Genomic DNA, 17704 nt, shown 5'->3' on the forward strand with positions numbered 1-17704 from the left:
CTGCTGCCCGTGTCTGTGCGTAAATGGTATTCGGTTTGTTCCATTTATCTCCCCTCCACCGTCCTGCTTTCTCTTCACAATCTTAAACACCACCTATACTCCTTGCTGGAGCCTGTGCTCCTCCTGGGTGATTTCAATTGTCATGCCCTTTGGGGTGATGTGCAGACAAACACCCGGGGTCGCCTTCTTGAACCGTTCATCCTCTCCTTCCCTGTTTCTTCTGAATTCTGGTAAGCCCACTCATTGGGACTCTCGGACTCGCTCACTTTTCATGTCTCGATCCTTGTGCTCATCATCCCTTTCCTTAGGTTTCGGGTGGCGCGTCCTTGACCTCCATGGCAGACCATTTTCCTATCCTTTTTCCTTCCCTAGGTAGCAGTTTGCCGAAGCTGAATGGCGCCTCTTTACTCTCCATGCGATTTCCAACCTCTCCGTTCTGCCTCCCTCGCGCCCTTTTTTCATGACGCTGTCTTTGATGCTGCCCTCCGCTCTATTTCTCACTTCCTTTCGGGGAACGCTGAAGTGCGTTCCCTGGTGGAATGTGGTCTGTGCTCTGGCTGTTGTATGCGTGCAGCCTGGAAGAGGCATCGCCACTGGCAGACGGACAGCCAGAGCACAGTCCACATTCCACCAGGGAACGCACTTCAGCGTTCCCTGAGAGGAAGAGTGAAGAATGGAGCAGAGGGCAGCGTCAAAGACGGCGTCATGAATAAGGACCCTGAGGTCTTGAAGGTAGTGATCATGTCTCCAGGCAGACGGTAGTCTCCTTCTGTTTTGGAAGGCAAGTGTGGTTGCCCATAGGACCATCCGTGTGGTTAAACGTGCGTGCTGGATGTCTTGTCTCCACCGTCACGTCCGAAACTACTGCCACTGGTCTGGAAGCGTATCTGCACGAATGAGAGCAAGTTCGTTCCCGATGTCTCGCCTGTCCTTCGCCTCCGTGGTGCTTTTGTGGAGGACCCGTTGCAGGTCGCGACCGAACTGGGTTCCCACTTCATGTTAGTTCTGGTTCTCATATTCCCCAGTCCTTCCTTCATAAACCTATTCTTGAATCTCGCCTTTTAGATTTCGGTACCCAGCTTCGCCCTCCCTATCCCTTCTGAGCTTGTCGGCCCTAGCTAGCCCAATGCGGTTCTATGGCGGTAGGCTCAGATCGCATTCATTATGAAATGCTTCGCCATCTCCCTTCGTGCACGTCTCTGTATTTACAGAGTCTTTACAATCGGGTCTGGGAGTTGTCGTCAGTCCCCGAGGACTGGCTCGATGCTGTTGTCCTCCCTGTTCGGAAACCAGGGTCTCTCGGGTCATCCCCCCAAGGACTTCTGCCTTATTCCCCTCAAGAGCAGTCTGCAAGCTCTTGAACATATGGTTAACGCTCGTTTGATGTGGTTCTTAGAACGCTATCACCACCTCTCCCCTTCTCAATTTGGGGTTCACAAGGGCCGTAGCACAACGGATGTTCTGGTATACTTGGTCTATATTCGTACTGCTTTTGCTGTGAAGAGTTCCGTTGTTGCCGTCCTTTATGACCTGGAAAAGGCTTACGACACTACCTGGCGGTATCATATTCTGTCTCAACTTCATTCTTTTGGCCTTCGTGGGAATCTCCCTCTCTTCCTCCAAGGTTTCCTCTCTCGTCGTTCTTTTCGCGTAAGGCTTGGTACCACGCTCTGCCCCTTTTAGGAAGTATGAGGGTGTACCCCAGGATAGCTTCTGAGCACTACTTTTTCTAGTTGCTCTCAACGGTCTTCTTTCCTCTCTTCCTTCAGGCCTCTTCTCCACTCCATGTTGACGATCTTACCCTTTGCTGTCAGGGTGATGATTCGCCTCTCCTTCAACGGCGGCTTTAACTTGAGATTGATGCCGTGTCATCTTGGGCCACTGATCATGGCTTCAAATTTTGTGTCTAAGACTTGTGCTATGACTTTTACTCGGAAGCGTGTCGTTCTTCGTCTCTCTTGGTCACTTTTTGGACTTTACCTTGTGTACATGGATTCAGCTAAGCTTTTGGGGTTAATCTTTGACACTCGTTTGTCTTAGTCGCCCCATATCTCTTACCTCCAAGTTGAATAATCTAAGGTCCTTAACCTACTTAAGGTTTTGTCCTATACTACTTGGGGTGCGGATAGACGCACGCTCCTCTATTTGCACTCCCCTCTCGTCCTGTCTAAATTCGATTATGGTTGCCCTGTATACTCTTGTGCTTCTCATACTCTTCGCCGTCTTCATGCTTTGCACCATACTGGGTTGTGTCTCAGCTCTGGTGCCTTTCGTACGACTCCCTCCTCCTATATGTTGACGTACTGACTAGTGACCACTTTGCTACAATAATAGTTATTAATATAACACTACCTCCCAGGCCTCCATCTCTTGAGCCCGGATGGGATTTTATCAAAACAGATTAGACAAAGTTTCAGGAATCTCAAAACTTGGCACCACAACTACATTCCTCCAAATACTGATGAAATGGAAAAATATTCAGTAAATGCAACACAGCAGCAGCAAATCACGCCATCTCGAAGAAAACAATTACCCAACAATATTAGAACCATTGGTATTACTGTGATGGGGTCAAAGGACTATATAAGACTAAATTGTACATGAAAAAATTTAAACATAATCTAAGCTAATTTATCACATACTACAGCTGTCAGAGATCATGCGCATGAAGAAACTGCAAAAAATAAGAAAACTTGAGTGGTGTGTATCTGGAGAGGGATGGGGATTTCAACCCAAATGGGAGCTCTGGTCGTTGCCCCAGACTGTTACTTGCATTCAGGCGGACAGTGTCCCCAACCACTCCCTGACAGAACAGCACCCGTCCTCGGCAGCCACACTCCCGCTATCGTTGGTCCACCAGCAATGGACATTGGAGTGCTTGCAATTTAGCTACATCACCCTGTATGCAGCTTGATCTTGGAGAGGGGTTCCCCTCTCCCTGCTCGGCCCGTTGGTGCCGTGAGGGGAGCTTAGTAAGCGGCTGCCGGAGTGTGATGCTCCTTGGGACGGTCCTCTGCCCTTTTGTAGCCTTGGGCTCCTGCTGCTGTCCTCTAATTGTGCTGAACAATTTTTACTTTTCCTTCAGTTTCGTTTTGCTTCTCTTCTTCTCCTATCTGCTTGTCGTTTCCTGCCGACCTTTTGCTTGTTTTGGTTATTCCTTTGGGCTGCTTCTATTTTGACGCCCGGGTGCTTGAGGAGGCATACTCATGCACCCATAGAACTGTAGTACCCAACGTCGAGAGCGAGGGGAACCTTTTATGGTCAATCCTCCTTTCGTCACTGAACCATTCTTAACGTGGCGTTTGTTGCGCGTATACTCACGACGCACCCCTAGGAGGCCCCGGCATAATCGGCGATAGATTCTTGTTGGGTGTCCTGCCTCTAATTGTGGCTCCATGGTGGGTGTGGGGGCACATTCGTAAATGAATGTTTCTTTTTCGTCCTCATGTTAAATTCTGTTTCTCCTTTACCTACTCATGCTCGCGGGGTGGACGACCAAGCCCCCGAGTTCGGTCTGTTTTGGAAGACTGGACTCTGCAACCTCCGCTGCATTGGACCCCGACCTTGCGCCTTCTTTGGTCTTTCTGACTACTCCCCTCGGCTCCCCTCCCTCCTCTGTGGTTGGGTCTAGACCCACGCCCGCAGTGGTGACTACTTAGTCCCCTGCTCCGGCTACGTCTCTAGTTGTGACTACTGCGCTTTTTAACCCTCTCTCTCTGGAGGCTCTCGACGCCATCCTCGACACGGCCGCACTCGCTCGATTTCTTCCCGTTCTGATGTCTATCAAGCCTTGTTTGGTACCGCTTCGTGGGACAAATACTTTGACCTCCTCCCTCTTGATTCAGCGCCTCCTGACGATTTATCCCTCCATCGGCATCTTGTTGATTCCGCGGATGCCTGTTACCTTTAACCCCACTCGTCTCGGTACACGTGTCGTTTCTGCTCCTTCTCAGGATGCAGCTTCCCACTTGGCTGCCTTATCCTGCCTTGGTGAGACCCCTGTTCGGATCTCAAAGAACGCTTGGTTGAATGCCAGTGTTGGTACTATTCTCCTCCCGCCCCATGTTGCAACCGGTGTTCGGAATCTGCAGAACTGCCACGATGATATTCGGCATATCCTCGATGCCCAGGGCCATTCTGTCCTCCAGGTAGACACGTTTACTCGTCCCCCTCGTGGTCATCGCTTTCAACCCCATCGGGTTGTGAAGATTACCTTTGATGGTAGGACCCTTCCACCCTCTGTCATTCTTGCTGGTGCCAGGTACTCTGTCCAGGAGTATATTCCATCTCCTATTCACTGTAACAAGTGCTGGAGGTTCGGGCATGGTGCCCTCCGCAGCTCTGGGGCTGTGTCTCAGTCCTTTGTGTGGGGGCGAGGGTCACTTTAAGTCGGAGTGCACTTCTCCCCAGGCTCGCTGCCTCAACTGCGGTGAGGCCCATCCTACCTTCTCCCGTGTGTGTATCCATTACATGCTTGAGGCAGCCGTCCTCAACTTAAACGCACCGGGAGCATTTTTCTTTTCCTGAGGCGAGGCGCCAGGTTCGCCAGCTCCCACCTTATGCTAACGTCTCTTATGCTCGCGTGTTGCGCTCTTCCTCTCCTCGTCCTTCCCACCTTTCTCAGACTCTCAACCGTTTCCGGGCCTTGGATCCTGATACGCCCACTGCCCCCTCCTCTGTTCCTTTGAGTTCTGTCCCGAAGGGTCCCCCTCCTGGTCGTGTCTGGAGTTCCCATTCTTTCTACCAGGTCAGTCATGTCTCCTGTGTCTTCTTTCTCATCTTCCTCCTATCCTCCTTCCCATCCTTCTCCTCCGTCTATTGACTCTCCCCACCGCCTGTCGGTGCAGGCTGATGTCCATCGCTCTCCTACCGGCCGTCGTGTCTGCTCTCGTTCGGCTTCTCCTGTTGAGACACTGGAATCTGTTGCCCGGTACGTAGTTGCTGGGACACTGGTCTCTTTAAGTCAGAAGCGTAAGTCTGGCTCCTCTCCTCCCTCCTCCCAGGCGGGTAAGAAGGCTTTGCTCTCCTCCCCGGCCACTACTACTGAATCTATTGCTCCTTCCCCTCCCGTTTCGGTGGTTGCGCCCCCTGTTCCTGCTATGGAAGTTTCTTTGGCCCCCGCTTCCCAGTCGGTTTCTGCCCTTGCTGAGGTGCGCTCCCCTCTTTCTACTCCCTTCTTTCTGCTGCTGTCCTTGACTGCTTCTCTCCGTTGTCTCCTCCTCCTCCGGACCCCGCCTGCCCACCTCTGGTCTGTTCAACCGCTTCCTTCCCTCCGTCTTTGCTCACATTTCCCATGCCCCGTAACCCGGACTTTGCTGACTCTGATCCCGACCCTGATCTTCTTTAACGTGCCGTGTTGCTCTTTCGCCTTTGTTTCTTCCTTGTTCTCTGTTGTTGTCCTTTCTCTTCTCGTCGATGTCTATTCTTCAATCGAATGTTCGAGGTTATTACGCCAATTTCCTCGAACTCCAACTTCTGATTTCGCGGTTTTCGCCCCTTTGTGTCTGTCTCCAGGAGCCCATGCTTGGTGCTCGTCCTGGTCGCTTTCGTGGCTATTCCTTTTCCTCCCCCCCCCCCCCAGCTGTTGCTGGGGTTCCTAACTCTTCTGCTCTCTTGATTCGCTCTGATGTTCCCTTTGTCCCCTTACTTTTTCCTTCGCCTCTCCATTGTTCTGCTGCTCGTATCTTTGTGGGGAAATGGTACACTGTTTGTTCCATTTATCTCCCCCCGAGTGTCCCGCTATCTCTTCCTGATCTGAAACACTTACTAGACTCCTTGCCGAAGCCTGTGCTCCTGCTGGGGTGATTTCAATTGTCGTCATTCCCTTTAGGGTGATGTTCTAACGAACACCCGGGGTCTCCTTCTTGAGCCGTTTATCCTCTCTTCTTCCCTGTCTCTTCTGAATTCTGGTGAGCCCACGCATTTGGGCTCTCGGACTCACACCCTTTCCTGTCTTGATCTTTTTCTTTGCTCGTCTTCTCTTTACTTAGATTTCACGTGGCAGGTTCTTGATGACCTCCATGGCAGTGACCATTTCCCCATCCTTGTTACCTTTTTTCTCTTTACGCCGTCCCCTCTCCTTCCCTAGGTGGCAGTTTGTGAAAGCGGACTGGGACCTCTTTACCCTCAACGCTGCTCTCTCCAACCTCTCCCTTCTTCTTCTCCCTCGCTCTCTCCTCCTTTTTCATGACACTGTCTTCGACGCTGCCCTCCCCTCTATTCCTCGCTCTTCCTCTCGGGGTCCACGGAAGTGCGTTCCCTGGTGGAATGCAGAGTGTGCTCTGGCGGTACGCTGTAAGCGTGTAGCCTGGAAGAGACGCCGCCGTCAGCAGACGGCCGATTCTTTTTTCTTTTGGAACGCAAGAGCGGTGGCCCGTAGGGCCATTCGTACGGCTAAACGTGAATGTTGGGCATCTTACGTCTCCACCATTACGTCCGAAACTCCTCTGCCAAAGATCTGGAAACGTATCCGCAAGATAGCGGGAAAGTTCGTTTTTGATGTTTCACCGGTCCTTCAAATCCGTGGTACTCTAGTGGCGGACCCGTTGCAGATCGCTACCGAACTGGGTTCCCACATTTCTTCTGTTAAATCTGGTCTTCATCTTCCCCAATCTTTCCTTCTAAGTAAACCTGTCCTAGAGTCTCGTCTTTTAGATTTCTGCACTCGTCTTCGACTTCACTATAACGATCCCTTCTCTTTCTCTGAACTTCGTTCTGCCCTGGCCCTCTGCGGTTCTACGGCGGCGGGCTAAGATGACGTTCATTATGAGATGCTTCGCAATCTCCCTCCGTGCACGTCTCAATATTTACTGAGTCTGTATAATCGGATCTGGGAGTCGTCGTCAGTCCCTGAGGACTGGCTCGATGCCGTTGTCCTCCCCGCTCGCAAACCAGGGTCTCTAGGAACATCCCCTAAGGACTTTCGCCCTATTGCCCTCACAAGTTCTGTCTGCAAACTCTTTGAACGTATGGTTAACATTCGTCTGATGTGGTTCATGGAACACCATCACCTCCTCTCCCCTTCTCAATTTGGTTTCCGCAAGTGCTGCAGCACGACAGATGTCTTGGTGAACTTGGAGGTCTATATTCGTACTGCTTTTGCTGCGAAGACCTCCGTTGTTGCCGTCCTTTTTGACCTGGAAAAGGCTTACGACACGACTTGGCGATATCATATTCTATCCCAGCTTCATTCTTTTGGCCTTCGTGGCCATCTCCCTTTCTTTCTCTGCAGCTTCCCCTCTCGTCGTTCCTTTCGGGTGCGGCTTGGTACCGCTCTCTCTCTGCCTCTTTTCAGCAATACGAAGGTGTGCCACAGGGTAGTGTTCTGAGAACTAATCTTTTTCTGGTTGCTCTCAATGGTCTTCTTTCCTCTCTTCCTTCAGGCGTCTTCTCCGCTCTCTATTTCGATGATCTTACCCTTTGTTGTCTGGGTGATGATTCGCCTCTCAACGCCGGCTTCAACTTGCGATTGATGCCGTGTCGTCTTGGTTACCGATCATGGCTTCAAGTTCTCTACTACTAAGACTTGTGCCATGACTTTTACTCGAAAACGGGTTGTTCTTCGTCCCTCTTTGTCACTTTATGGTCATCTTCTTGAGTACAAAGATTCCGCGAAGCTTTTGGGGTTATTCCTTGACACTCGTTTGTCTCGGTCTCCCCATATCTCTTACCTCCGTGTTGAGTGCTCTAAACCCCTTACCCTCCTTCGGGTCTTGTCCCATACTTCTTGGGGGGCGGATAGGCGCACTCTCCTTGCTTTACATTCCTCTCTCGTCCTGTCTAAGCTCGATTATGGTTGCCCTGCTTACTCGTCTGCTTCTCCTTCTACTCTTTGCCGTCTTGATGCTTTGCACCATACAGGGTTGCGCTTCAGTTCTGGTTCCTCTCGTTCGACTCCAGTCCTTAGCATGTATGTTGACACTGGTTTCCTGTCATTCCAGGACCGCCGTGATCGCTACTGTCTTCGCTATCTTGCGCGGTCCTTACAACATCCTTCCTCTCGCCTCTGTTGTGCTTTAACTTTTACCCCTCCTGCGGTTCCTGTTCCTCTTCCTCTTCACCACCTCTCTCTTTCTGTCCGGTTATCTCTCTTACAGGATTTTCTTTCCGTTCGTATTTCTAATATTTCTCGTGTTGTTCCTTCTTTGCCCACATGGAGAGTCCCCCTTCCGCAGTTTTGTACATCCTTGACCCGCATCACTAAAGCTTTTACCCCTCCTACGGTTCTTAAACACCTTTTCATTGAGCACTTTTCTTCTCACTCCTGCTCCGTTTCTATCTTCACAGATGGGTATAAGTCTGAGGACGGTGTTGGCTACTCTGTTGTTTTTTCCTGATCGCACTTACATGTCACTTACCTCCGGAGACTAGCATCTTCACAGCGGAGCTTTATGCTGTTCTCTGTTCTCTTCGTCTCCTGCTTTCTCGTTGTCAGTCTTCCTTTGTAGTTGTTATTGACTCTCGTAGTGCCCTCATGGCTCTCGGGTTCTTTAATTCTGTTCATCCAGTAGTTGTCGAGATCCAACATTGGCTGTTTCTTGTTCACAGTAAATTTAAGTCGGTTGAGTTTTGTTGGGTTCCCAGCCATATTGGTGAGTCTTTAAATGAGCGTGCGGATGCTGCCACCAAGGAAGCTGTCCGCCCTTCTCCCATCTCTCGTAAAGGTATTCCATATTCCAACTTTTACCCGGTTATTTATTCCTCAGTCCTTACCCGTTGGCAGGCTTCTTGGTCGTCTGTTACTGGTAACAAACTACGTACTCTTAAATGTTGTTTCCTCGTGGCCGTCCTCTTACCGCCGTAATCTTCGATGAGAAATGGCTTTGGCGAGGTTGCGTTTTCGCCATACTCGCTTAACCCATGGTCACTTGGAGCACCGCCCTGCTCCTTATTTTCCTAATTGCATTGTCCTTCTTACGGTCGTGCATGTCCTTCTTGAATGTCCTGACTAACAGGACGAGCGTATATCTTGCTTTCCGACCACCCCTCGCGGTCACCTGTCTCTCAATAGAATTCTTGGTATCTTGGATACCTTTAATATCGTTCGCCTTATGCGTTTTTATTCTCGTATTAGCGTCCTTGGTGATATTTAGCGCCTTCTGATTATCCCGCACATTTGATGGTGATATATAACCTTCCCAGTTTGGTGCCGCTTTTTGGATAATTACTTACTTTTCCTTCCCCTCCCCCACATGCCCCACTCCCCCATCTCTTTGTCCTACCCACCATTCTCCATTCCCCCATCCCCTCGACCCCACCATCCAAAACTCCCCCGTCCCCTCGTCCTCACCATCCAAAACTCCCCCGTCCCCTCGTCCTTTCCCCACAATAACCCCCTCCCTTGTCCCCTCATCCTCCCCACCATCTCTCACTTCCGTCCTCTCGTCATCACCACCATTCCCCACTCCCTCATCCGATGCCTTCCCAAATGGTATCATGTTCCCACCAGAAAATAGGAAACATCAAGTGATCTGATGTTCCCATCACTGATATATAAGAAAAACAGTTAAAAAATTAAATGAAAATATAAATAAAAATAAAAACTAACTATATACACGAAATGAACATTATGGTAAACAACACAGTTCAATTCCAATGCAATTCACACAAAAAAATTAAATCAACATGAAAATAAATCAAAATCTATGAAATTCAATTTATCAATGCAATCAGAAACATTGAAATGGAACTGTAGCATATTTAGTAGAGCATGCGTGTCGCTTTTACATGCAACAGATGGCTCTGTTTTTCAAGAAAAGCATAGTTTTAACTGTCACAGGTGTGGCATCTATACTCATACTTACGAAATGAACGAAGTGGTAAACAACACAGCTCAATTCCAACACAATGCCACAGAAAATAATTAAATAAAAAATAAAACAAATCAAAATCTATGAAAATAAAATTTATCAGTGCAATCGGAAACTTTGAAATGGAATTCGTGACATATTTAGGTTTGCATGCATGTTGCTGTTATGTGCAATAGATGGCACTGTTTTTCAAAAATGATTTTTTTTTTTACCTATCGGACCCCCTTACTGTCTGGCTCGTTGTCGCCGTGAGGGGGCTTGGTGGGCAGCTCCCGGAGTGTGATGCTCCGTGGGTCAGTCCTCTGTCCTTTTGTGGCCTTATGCTCCTGCTGCTGCCTTTACCAATTTTGCCAGGCCCCTTTTCCTTTTACTCATGTTTCATTTTTCTCCCCCCTCTTCTCCTATCAAATTGTCATTTCCTGCTGACCTTTTGCCTGTTTTGATTATTCTTTCGACCTTCTTTTGTTTTGACGCTCGAGTGTTTGAGGAGGCATACTCTTGCACCCGTAGAACTGTAGTACCCAACGTCTCGAGCGAGGGGACCCTTTTATTGTCAATCCTCCTTTCGTCACTGAACCCGCTCTCGACGGACTCACGGTTCTTAAGGTGGCGTTTGTGGGGCGTATACTCACGACGCACCCCTGGGGTGCCCCGGCAAGATCGGCGATAGCTTCTTGTTGGGTATCCTGCCTCTAATTGTGGCTCCATGGTGGGTGTGGGGGCAAATTCGTGAATGAAAGTTTTTCCTCGTTTTCATGGCTGATAATGTTTCCCTTGTATTTTCTCAGGCTCGTGGGGAGGGCGACCAAGCCCCCGAGTCAGACTGTTTTGGAAGACCAGGCTCTGTAGCCCCTGCTGCATTGGGCCCCGACGACCTGACTACTTCCCTCAGCTCCCCTCCCTCCTCTGCGGTAGGGTCGAGACTCCAGCCCCCAGTGGTGACCACCTCGTCGCCTGGCACGGCTTCGTCTCTCATTGTGACTACTGCGCCTTTTACCCCCATGAACTCCGGGGGTTCTCAACGCCTTTACCGCTAAGGCTGCACTCGCACGATCCCTTCCCGTAATACTACTTACAACACCTTGTTTGGTCCCGCTACGTGGGCTAAATGCTTTGATCTCCACCATCTGGATTCTACTCCTGACAATTTCTCCCTCCATAAACACCTTGTTGATTCAGTAGATGCCTCTGTTACTTTTACCTCCACCAGTTACGGTACACGCGTCGTCGCTGCTCTTTCTCAGGATGCAGCTACTCGCTTAGCCGCTTTGTCCTGCATTGGAGAGACCCCTGTTCAGGTCTCCAAAAACGCTCGGTTAAATGACAGTGTTGGCACTGTTCTCCTCCCACACCATGTTGCAACTGGTGTTCGGGACCTCAAAGATTGCCATGAGAATATTAAACATATCCTCGAAGCCCAAGGCCATTCTGTCCTCCAGGTGGACACGTTTACTCGATCCCCTCGTGGTCGTCGCCGTCAGCCCCTTCGAGTTGTAAAAATCACCTTTGATAGTAGGACCCTTCCGCCCTCTATTATTCTTGCTGGTGTCAGATGCTCCGTTCAGGAGTACATTCCCTCTCTTAGACTATGCAATAAGTGTTGGAAGTTCGGGCATGGTGTCCTCAAATGCATCAGTACTGTGTATATGTGCCCCATGTGTGGGGACGATAGTCATTCTAAATCCGAGTGCACTTCTTCCCAGGCTCACTGCCTCAATTACGATGAAGCCCAACCTACCTTCTCACGCTCGTGTATGCACTAGAAACTTAAGGAAGCCGTCCTCAACTTGAAGCACCGTGATCGTCTGTCTTTTCCTGAAGCGAGACGCCAAGTTCATCGTCTCACCCCTTTCGCGGGCGTCTCCTACGCTCGCGTGTTGCGTTCTACCTCTCCTCGTCCTTCCCGTCTTCCTCAGTCTCACAACCGTTTCCAGGCCTTAAACCCGACCACACCCACCACCTCCTCCCCTATTCCCATGCCTCCTGTCCCAGATAGTCTCCCTTCCGGTTCTCCATCTGGAATTTTCCCCCTTCCTACCCAGTCCGCCATATCTCCTTTGTCTTCTTCCCCATCTCCCCCCACTCGTTCTTCCCAACCCTCCCCGCAATCTCTTGACCCTCCACGCCACCTGTCTGTCCGAGCTGATATCCTCATCCTTCCAGCAATCTTCGTGTTGTTCGCTCTGGTTCCTCTTCTCCTGCCGAGCCCATTGAGTCTGTCGCCCGGTACGTTGTTACTGGAACGCCTGTCTCTGTGAGTCAGACACATAAGCCTGGCTCCTCTCCTTCTTCCTCTCCGGCGGGTAAGAAGGTTTCGCTTTCTTCCTCGCCCCCTCCCTCTGACTCTGTCACTACATCCCCTCCCATTTCAGTAGTCGAACCCCCTGTCTCTGATATGGAGGTTTCTTCCACCCCCGATTCCCTATCTGTTGCTGCCCTTTCTGAGGTGCACTCCCTAATTTCTGCCCCCCCCCTCCTCCAAATGTCCTTGCCTGCCCCTCTCAGTTGTCTCCTTCTCCTCCGGACCCCGTCAGTTCGCCTCTGGTCTGTTCTCTCGCTCCCTTCCCTCTCTCCTTACTAAGTTTACCCATGCCCCTTAACCCTGATTTTGCCGACCCTGCTCCTGATCCAGACCCTGATCCTGACTCTGATCCTGCTCCTGATCCTGATCCGGAAATTCTTTAATAAACTGTGTTCTTTACCTTAATTTCTTTCTTGTTCACTGTTACTGTCCTTTCTCTTTGATAATGTCTATTCTTCAGTGGGATATTCGTGGATTTTATGCCAACTTCCATGAACTCCAACTTCTAATTACACAGTTTGTTTAATGTTGTCTAATGTCTAATGTTTGTCTCTAGGAAACAATGCTTGGTGCTTGTCCTGGTCACTTTCGTAGTTATTCCTTTCTTTCTCCCCCCCCCCCAGCTCTTGCTGGGGCCCATAACTCTACTGCTCTCTTAATTCGTTCTGATATTCCCTTCGTCTCCCTACTTCTTCCGTCCTCTATCCATTGTTCTGCTGCCCGTGTTTTTGTGAGTAAATGGTATACAGTCTGTTCCATTTATCTCCTTCCTAATGTCCCGCTTTCCCTTCCTGATCTTAAGCACCTCCTGGACTCCTTGATAGAACCGGTGCTCCTTTTGGGTGATTTCAACTGTCGACATTCCCTCTGGGGTGATGTTCTGACAAACACCCGAGGCCGTCTTCTCGAACCATTCGTCCTCGCTTCATCTCTATCTCTTCTGAATTCTGGTGAGCCCATTCATGTGGACTCTCGAACTCGCACCCTTTCCTGTCTTGATCTTTCTCTCTGCTCGTCGTCCTTCTACTTAGATTTCACGTGGCAGGTTCTTGATGACCTCCATAACAGTGATCATTTCCTCATCCTCGTTTCCTTTTTCTCTTTCCACTCTCCCCTTTCCTTCCCTAGGTGGCAGTTTGCCAATGCTGACTGGTGCCTATTCACCCTCAGTGCTACTCTCTCTGACCTCTCCTCTCTGACTCTTCCTCGCGCCCTCCTCCTTTTTTATGACACTGTCTTCAACGCTGCCCTCAGCTCTATCCTTCGCTCTTCCTCCCGGGGCACACGGAAGTGTGTTTCCTGGTGGAATGCGGACTGTGCTCGGCTGTCCGCTCTATGCGTGCAGCCTGGAAAAAACACCGCCTCCGGCAGACAGCTGATTCTTTTATTCTGTTTCGGAAGGCAAGTGCGGTGGCCCGTAGGTCATCCGTACTGCTAAAGGTGAGAGTTGGAAATCTTATGTTTCCACCATTACGTCCGATACTACTCTTCCGCAGATCTGGAAGAAGATCTGCAAGATTGCGGGCAAGTTCGTTCCCGATGTCTCGCCGGTTCTACCTCCGTGGGACTCTTGGGGCGGATCCAGTGAAGGTCGCGGCCGAACTGGGTTCCCACTTTTCTTCTGTTAGCTCTGGTTCTAATCTTTCTCAATCCTTCCTTCTTCGTAAGCCTGTTCTTAAATCTTATCCTTTAGATTTCCACACTCATCTCCGCCTTCCCTATAACGATCCTTTCTCTCTTTCTGAACTTCAGTTTGCCCTGGCCCTCTGCGGATATACGGCAGCGGGCTTGGATGACGTTCATTATGAGATGCTTCGCCATCTCCCTCCGTGCACGTTTCAGTATTTACTGAATCTGTATAACCAGGTCTGGGAGTCGTCGTCTGTCCCTGAGGACTGGCTCGATGCCATGGTACTCCATATTCGGAAACCAGGGTCTCTCAGTTGTGTTTGCAAGCTGTTTGAGCGTATGGTAAATGTCCGTCTGATGTGGTTCTTGGAACACCATCACCACCTCTCTCCTTCTCAATTTGGTTTTCGCAAGTGCCGCAGCACGACTGATGTCCTGGTGAACTTGGAGGTCTATATTCGTACTGCTTTTCCTGCGAAGACCTCCGTTGTTGCTGTCCTTTTTGACCTGGAAAAGGCTTATGACACGACTTGGAGATACCACATTCTGTCCCAACTTCGTTCTTTTGGCCTTCGTGGTAATCTCCCTCTCTTCCTTCAAAGCTTTCTCTCTCGTCGTACCTTTTGCGTCTGTACCTTTCGCGTCAGGCTTGGTGCCACTCTCTCTGCCTCTTTTCAGCAGTATGAAGGTCTGCCCCAAGGTAGTGTTTTGAGTACTACTCTTTTTCTGGTTGCCCTCAATGGTCTCCTTTCCTCCCTTCCTTCTGGCATCTACTCCGCTCTTTATGTTGATGATCTTACTCTTTGCTGTCGAGGTGATGATTCGCCTCTCCTTCAACGGCGGCTTCAACTTGCGATTGATGCCGTGTTATCTTGGGCCACCAATCATGGCTTCAAGTTCTCTACTACCATGGCTTGTGCCATGACTTTTACTCGGAAACGGGTCGTTCTTTGTCCCTCTTTGTCAATTTATGGTCATCCCCTTTAGTACAAAGATTCCACGAAGCTTTTGGGGTTATTCTTTGACACTCGTTTGTCTTGGTCACCCCATGTCTCTTACCTCCGTGTTGAATGCTCTAAGGCCCTTAACCTACTTAAGGTTTTGTTCCATACTTCTTGGGGAGCGGATAGGCGCACGCTCCTCTATTTGCATTCCTCTCTCGTCCTGTCTAAGCTCGATTATGGTTGCCCTGCATACTCCTCTGCTTCTCCTTCTACTCTTCGCTGTCTTGATCCTTTGCACCATACTGGTTTGCGCCTCAGCTCTGGTGCTTTTCGTTCAACTCCTACCCTCAGCTTATACGCTAACACTGGCTTTCTGCCTCTCCAGGATCGCCGTGCCACTCCGTGACAGTCTTCACTATCTTGCGCGATCCCTACAGCATCCTCACTCTCGCCTCTATCGTGCTTTGACTTCAAGTAGTGACTTCAAGTGACTTCCCTCCAGTAGTTCCTGTTCCTCTTCACCACCTTCCTTTTTCTGTCCGTTTGTCTCGCTTACAAGATTCTCTTACCATTCGTCTTACTAATGTTTCTCCTCGCATTGTTCCCTCCTTGCCCCGTGGAGGGTCCCCCTTCCCAAATTTTGTACTTCTCTGACCTGCATCACTAAAGCTTTTACCCCTCCTACAGTTCTGAAACGCCTCTTCCTTGAGCACTTTTCTTCTAACTCCCACTCCGTTCCCATCTTCACCGACAGGTCAAAGTCTGCTGACGGTGTGGGCTACTCTGTTGTTTTCCCTGACGGCACTTATATGTGTCGCCTTCCTCCGGAGGCTAGCATCTTCAAAGCAGAATTCTATGCTATTCTCTATGCCCTTCGTCTCCTGCTTTCCAGGGGGCAATCCTCCTTTGTGGTAGTAGTTGACTCTTGTAGTGCCCTCATGGCTTTAAGGTCCTTTAATCCAGTCCACCCTGTGGTCATCGAGATTCAACATTGGCTGTTTCTTATTTCCAGTAAATTTAAGTCGGTTGCGTTTTCCTGGGTTCCCAGCCATGTTGGTGTCTCTTTAAATGAGCGTGCGGATGCTGCTGCTAAGGACGCTATCTGCACTTGTCCCATCTCCCATAAAGGTGTTCCTTATTCTGACTTTTACCCAGTTATTTATGCCTCCATTCTTGCCCGATGGCAGAGTTGTTGGTCTTCTGTTATTGGTAATAAACTGCGTACTCTTAAGAGTCGTGTGTCCCAGTGGCATTCCCCCTGCCACTGTAACCGGCGGTGGGAAACGGCTCTGGCTAGGTTACGTATTGGTCATACCGTTTAACTCACTGTCACTTAATGGAGTGCCGCCCTGCTCCTTATTGTCCAAATTGCATTGTCCCTCTTACGGTCGTACATATCCTTGTTGAATGTCCTGACGTCCAGGACGAGCATGTGTCTTGTTTTCTGACTGTCCCCAGCGGTCACTTGTTCCTAGATAGAATTCTTGGCGTCTCGGATACTTATGATATCATTCGCCTTATACGTTTTTGTTCTCGTATTGGCATCCTTGGTGATATTTAGCGCCCTCTAATTATCCCGCACATTTGATGGTGCTATATAGCTTTCCCGGTTTGGTGCCTTTTATTGATAATTACTTACCTATCGGAGGGGGTGGCATCTATATAGCAGATATATAAAAAAACACGCCTATTCGAATGCAGCAATGAGTCAAAATTTCAAAGCAATAGATGAAGAACTTTCGGAGATTACTCATATATATATATATATATATATATATATATATATATATATATATATATATATATGCGAACAAGCCAGAATGGTCCCCTGGACAATATGCAACTGAAAACTCACACCCCAGAAGTGACTCGAACCCATACTCCCAGAAGCAACGCAACTGGTATGTACAAGACGCCTTAATCCACTTGACCATCACGACCGGACATAATGAGGTGATAGCCGAGGCTATTTGAACCACCCCACCGCCGGCACTCGGATAGTTATCTTGGGCATAGCATTTTACCAAATCACCTCATTCTTAGGGGCACACGTGAGGAACACAAATGCGAACAAGCCAGAATGGTCCCCTGGACAATATGCAACTGAAAACTCACACCCCAGAAGTGACTCGAACCCATACTCCCAGAAGCAACGCAACTGGTATGTACAAGACGCCTTAATCCACTTGACCATCACGACCGGACATAATGAGGTGATAGCCGAGGCTATTTGAACCACCCCACCGCCGGCACTCGGATAGTTATCTTGGGCATAGCATTTTACCAAATCACCTCATTCTTAGGGGCACACGTGAGGAACACAAATGCGAACAAGCCAGAATGGTCCCCTGGACAATATGCAACTGAAAACTCACACCCCAGAAGTGACTCGAACCCATACTCCCAGAAGCAACGCAACTGGTATGTACAAGACGCCTTAATCCACTTGACCATCACGACCGGACATAATGAGGTGATAGCCGAGGCTATTTGAACCACCCCACCGCCGGCACTCGGATAGTTATCTTGGGCATAGCATTTTACCAAATCACCTCATTCTTAGGGGCACACGTGAGGAACAAAAATGCGAACAAGCCAGAATGGTCCCCTGGACAATATGCAACTGAAAACTCACACCCCAGAAGTGACTCGAACCCATACTCCCAGAAGCAACGCAACTGGTATGTACAAGACGCCTTGATGATGGTCAAGTGGATTAAGGCAGTCTTGTACATACCAGTTGCGTTGCTTCTGGGAGTATGGGTTCGAGTCACTTCTGGGGTGTGAGTTTTCAGTTGCATATTGTCCAGGGGACCATTCTGGCTTGTTCGCATTTGTGTTCCTCACGTGTGCCTCTAAGAATGAGGTGATTTGGTAAACTGCTATGCCCAAGATAACTATCCGAGTGCCGGCGGTGGGGTGGTTCAAATAGCCTCGGCTATCACCTCATTATGTCCGGTCGTGATGGTCAAGTGGATTAAGGCGTCTTGTACATACCAGTTGCGTTGCTTCTGGGAGTA

Source organism: Procambarus clarkii, chromosome 55 (genome assembly GCF_040958095.1).
Source record: "Procambarus clarkii isolate CNS0578487 chromosome 55, FALCON_Pclarkii_2.0, whole genome shotgun sequence".
NCBI classification, from domain to species: Eukaryota; Metazoa; Arthropoda; class Malacostraca; order Decapoda; family Cambaridae; genus Procambarus; species Procambarus clarkii.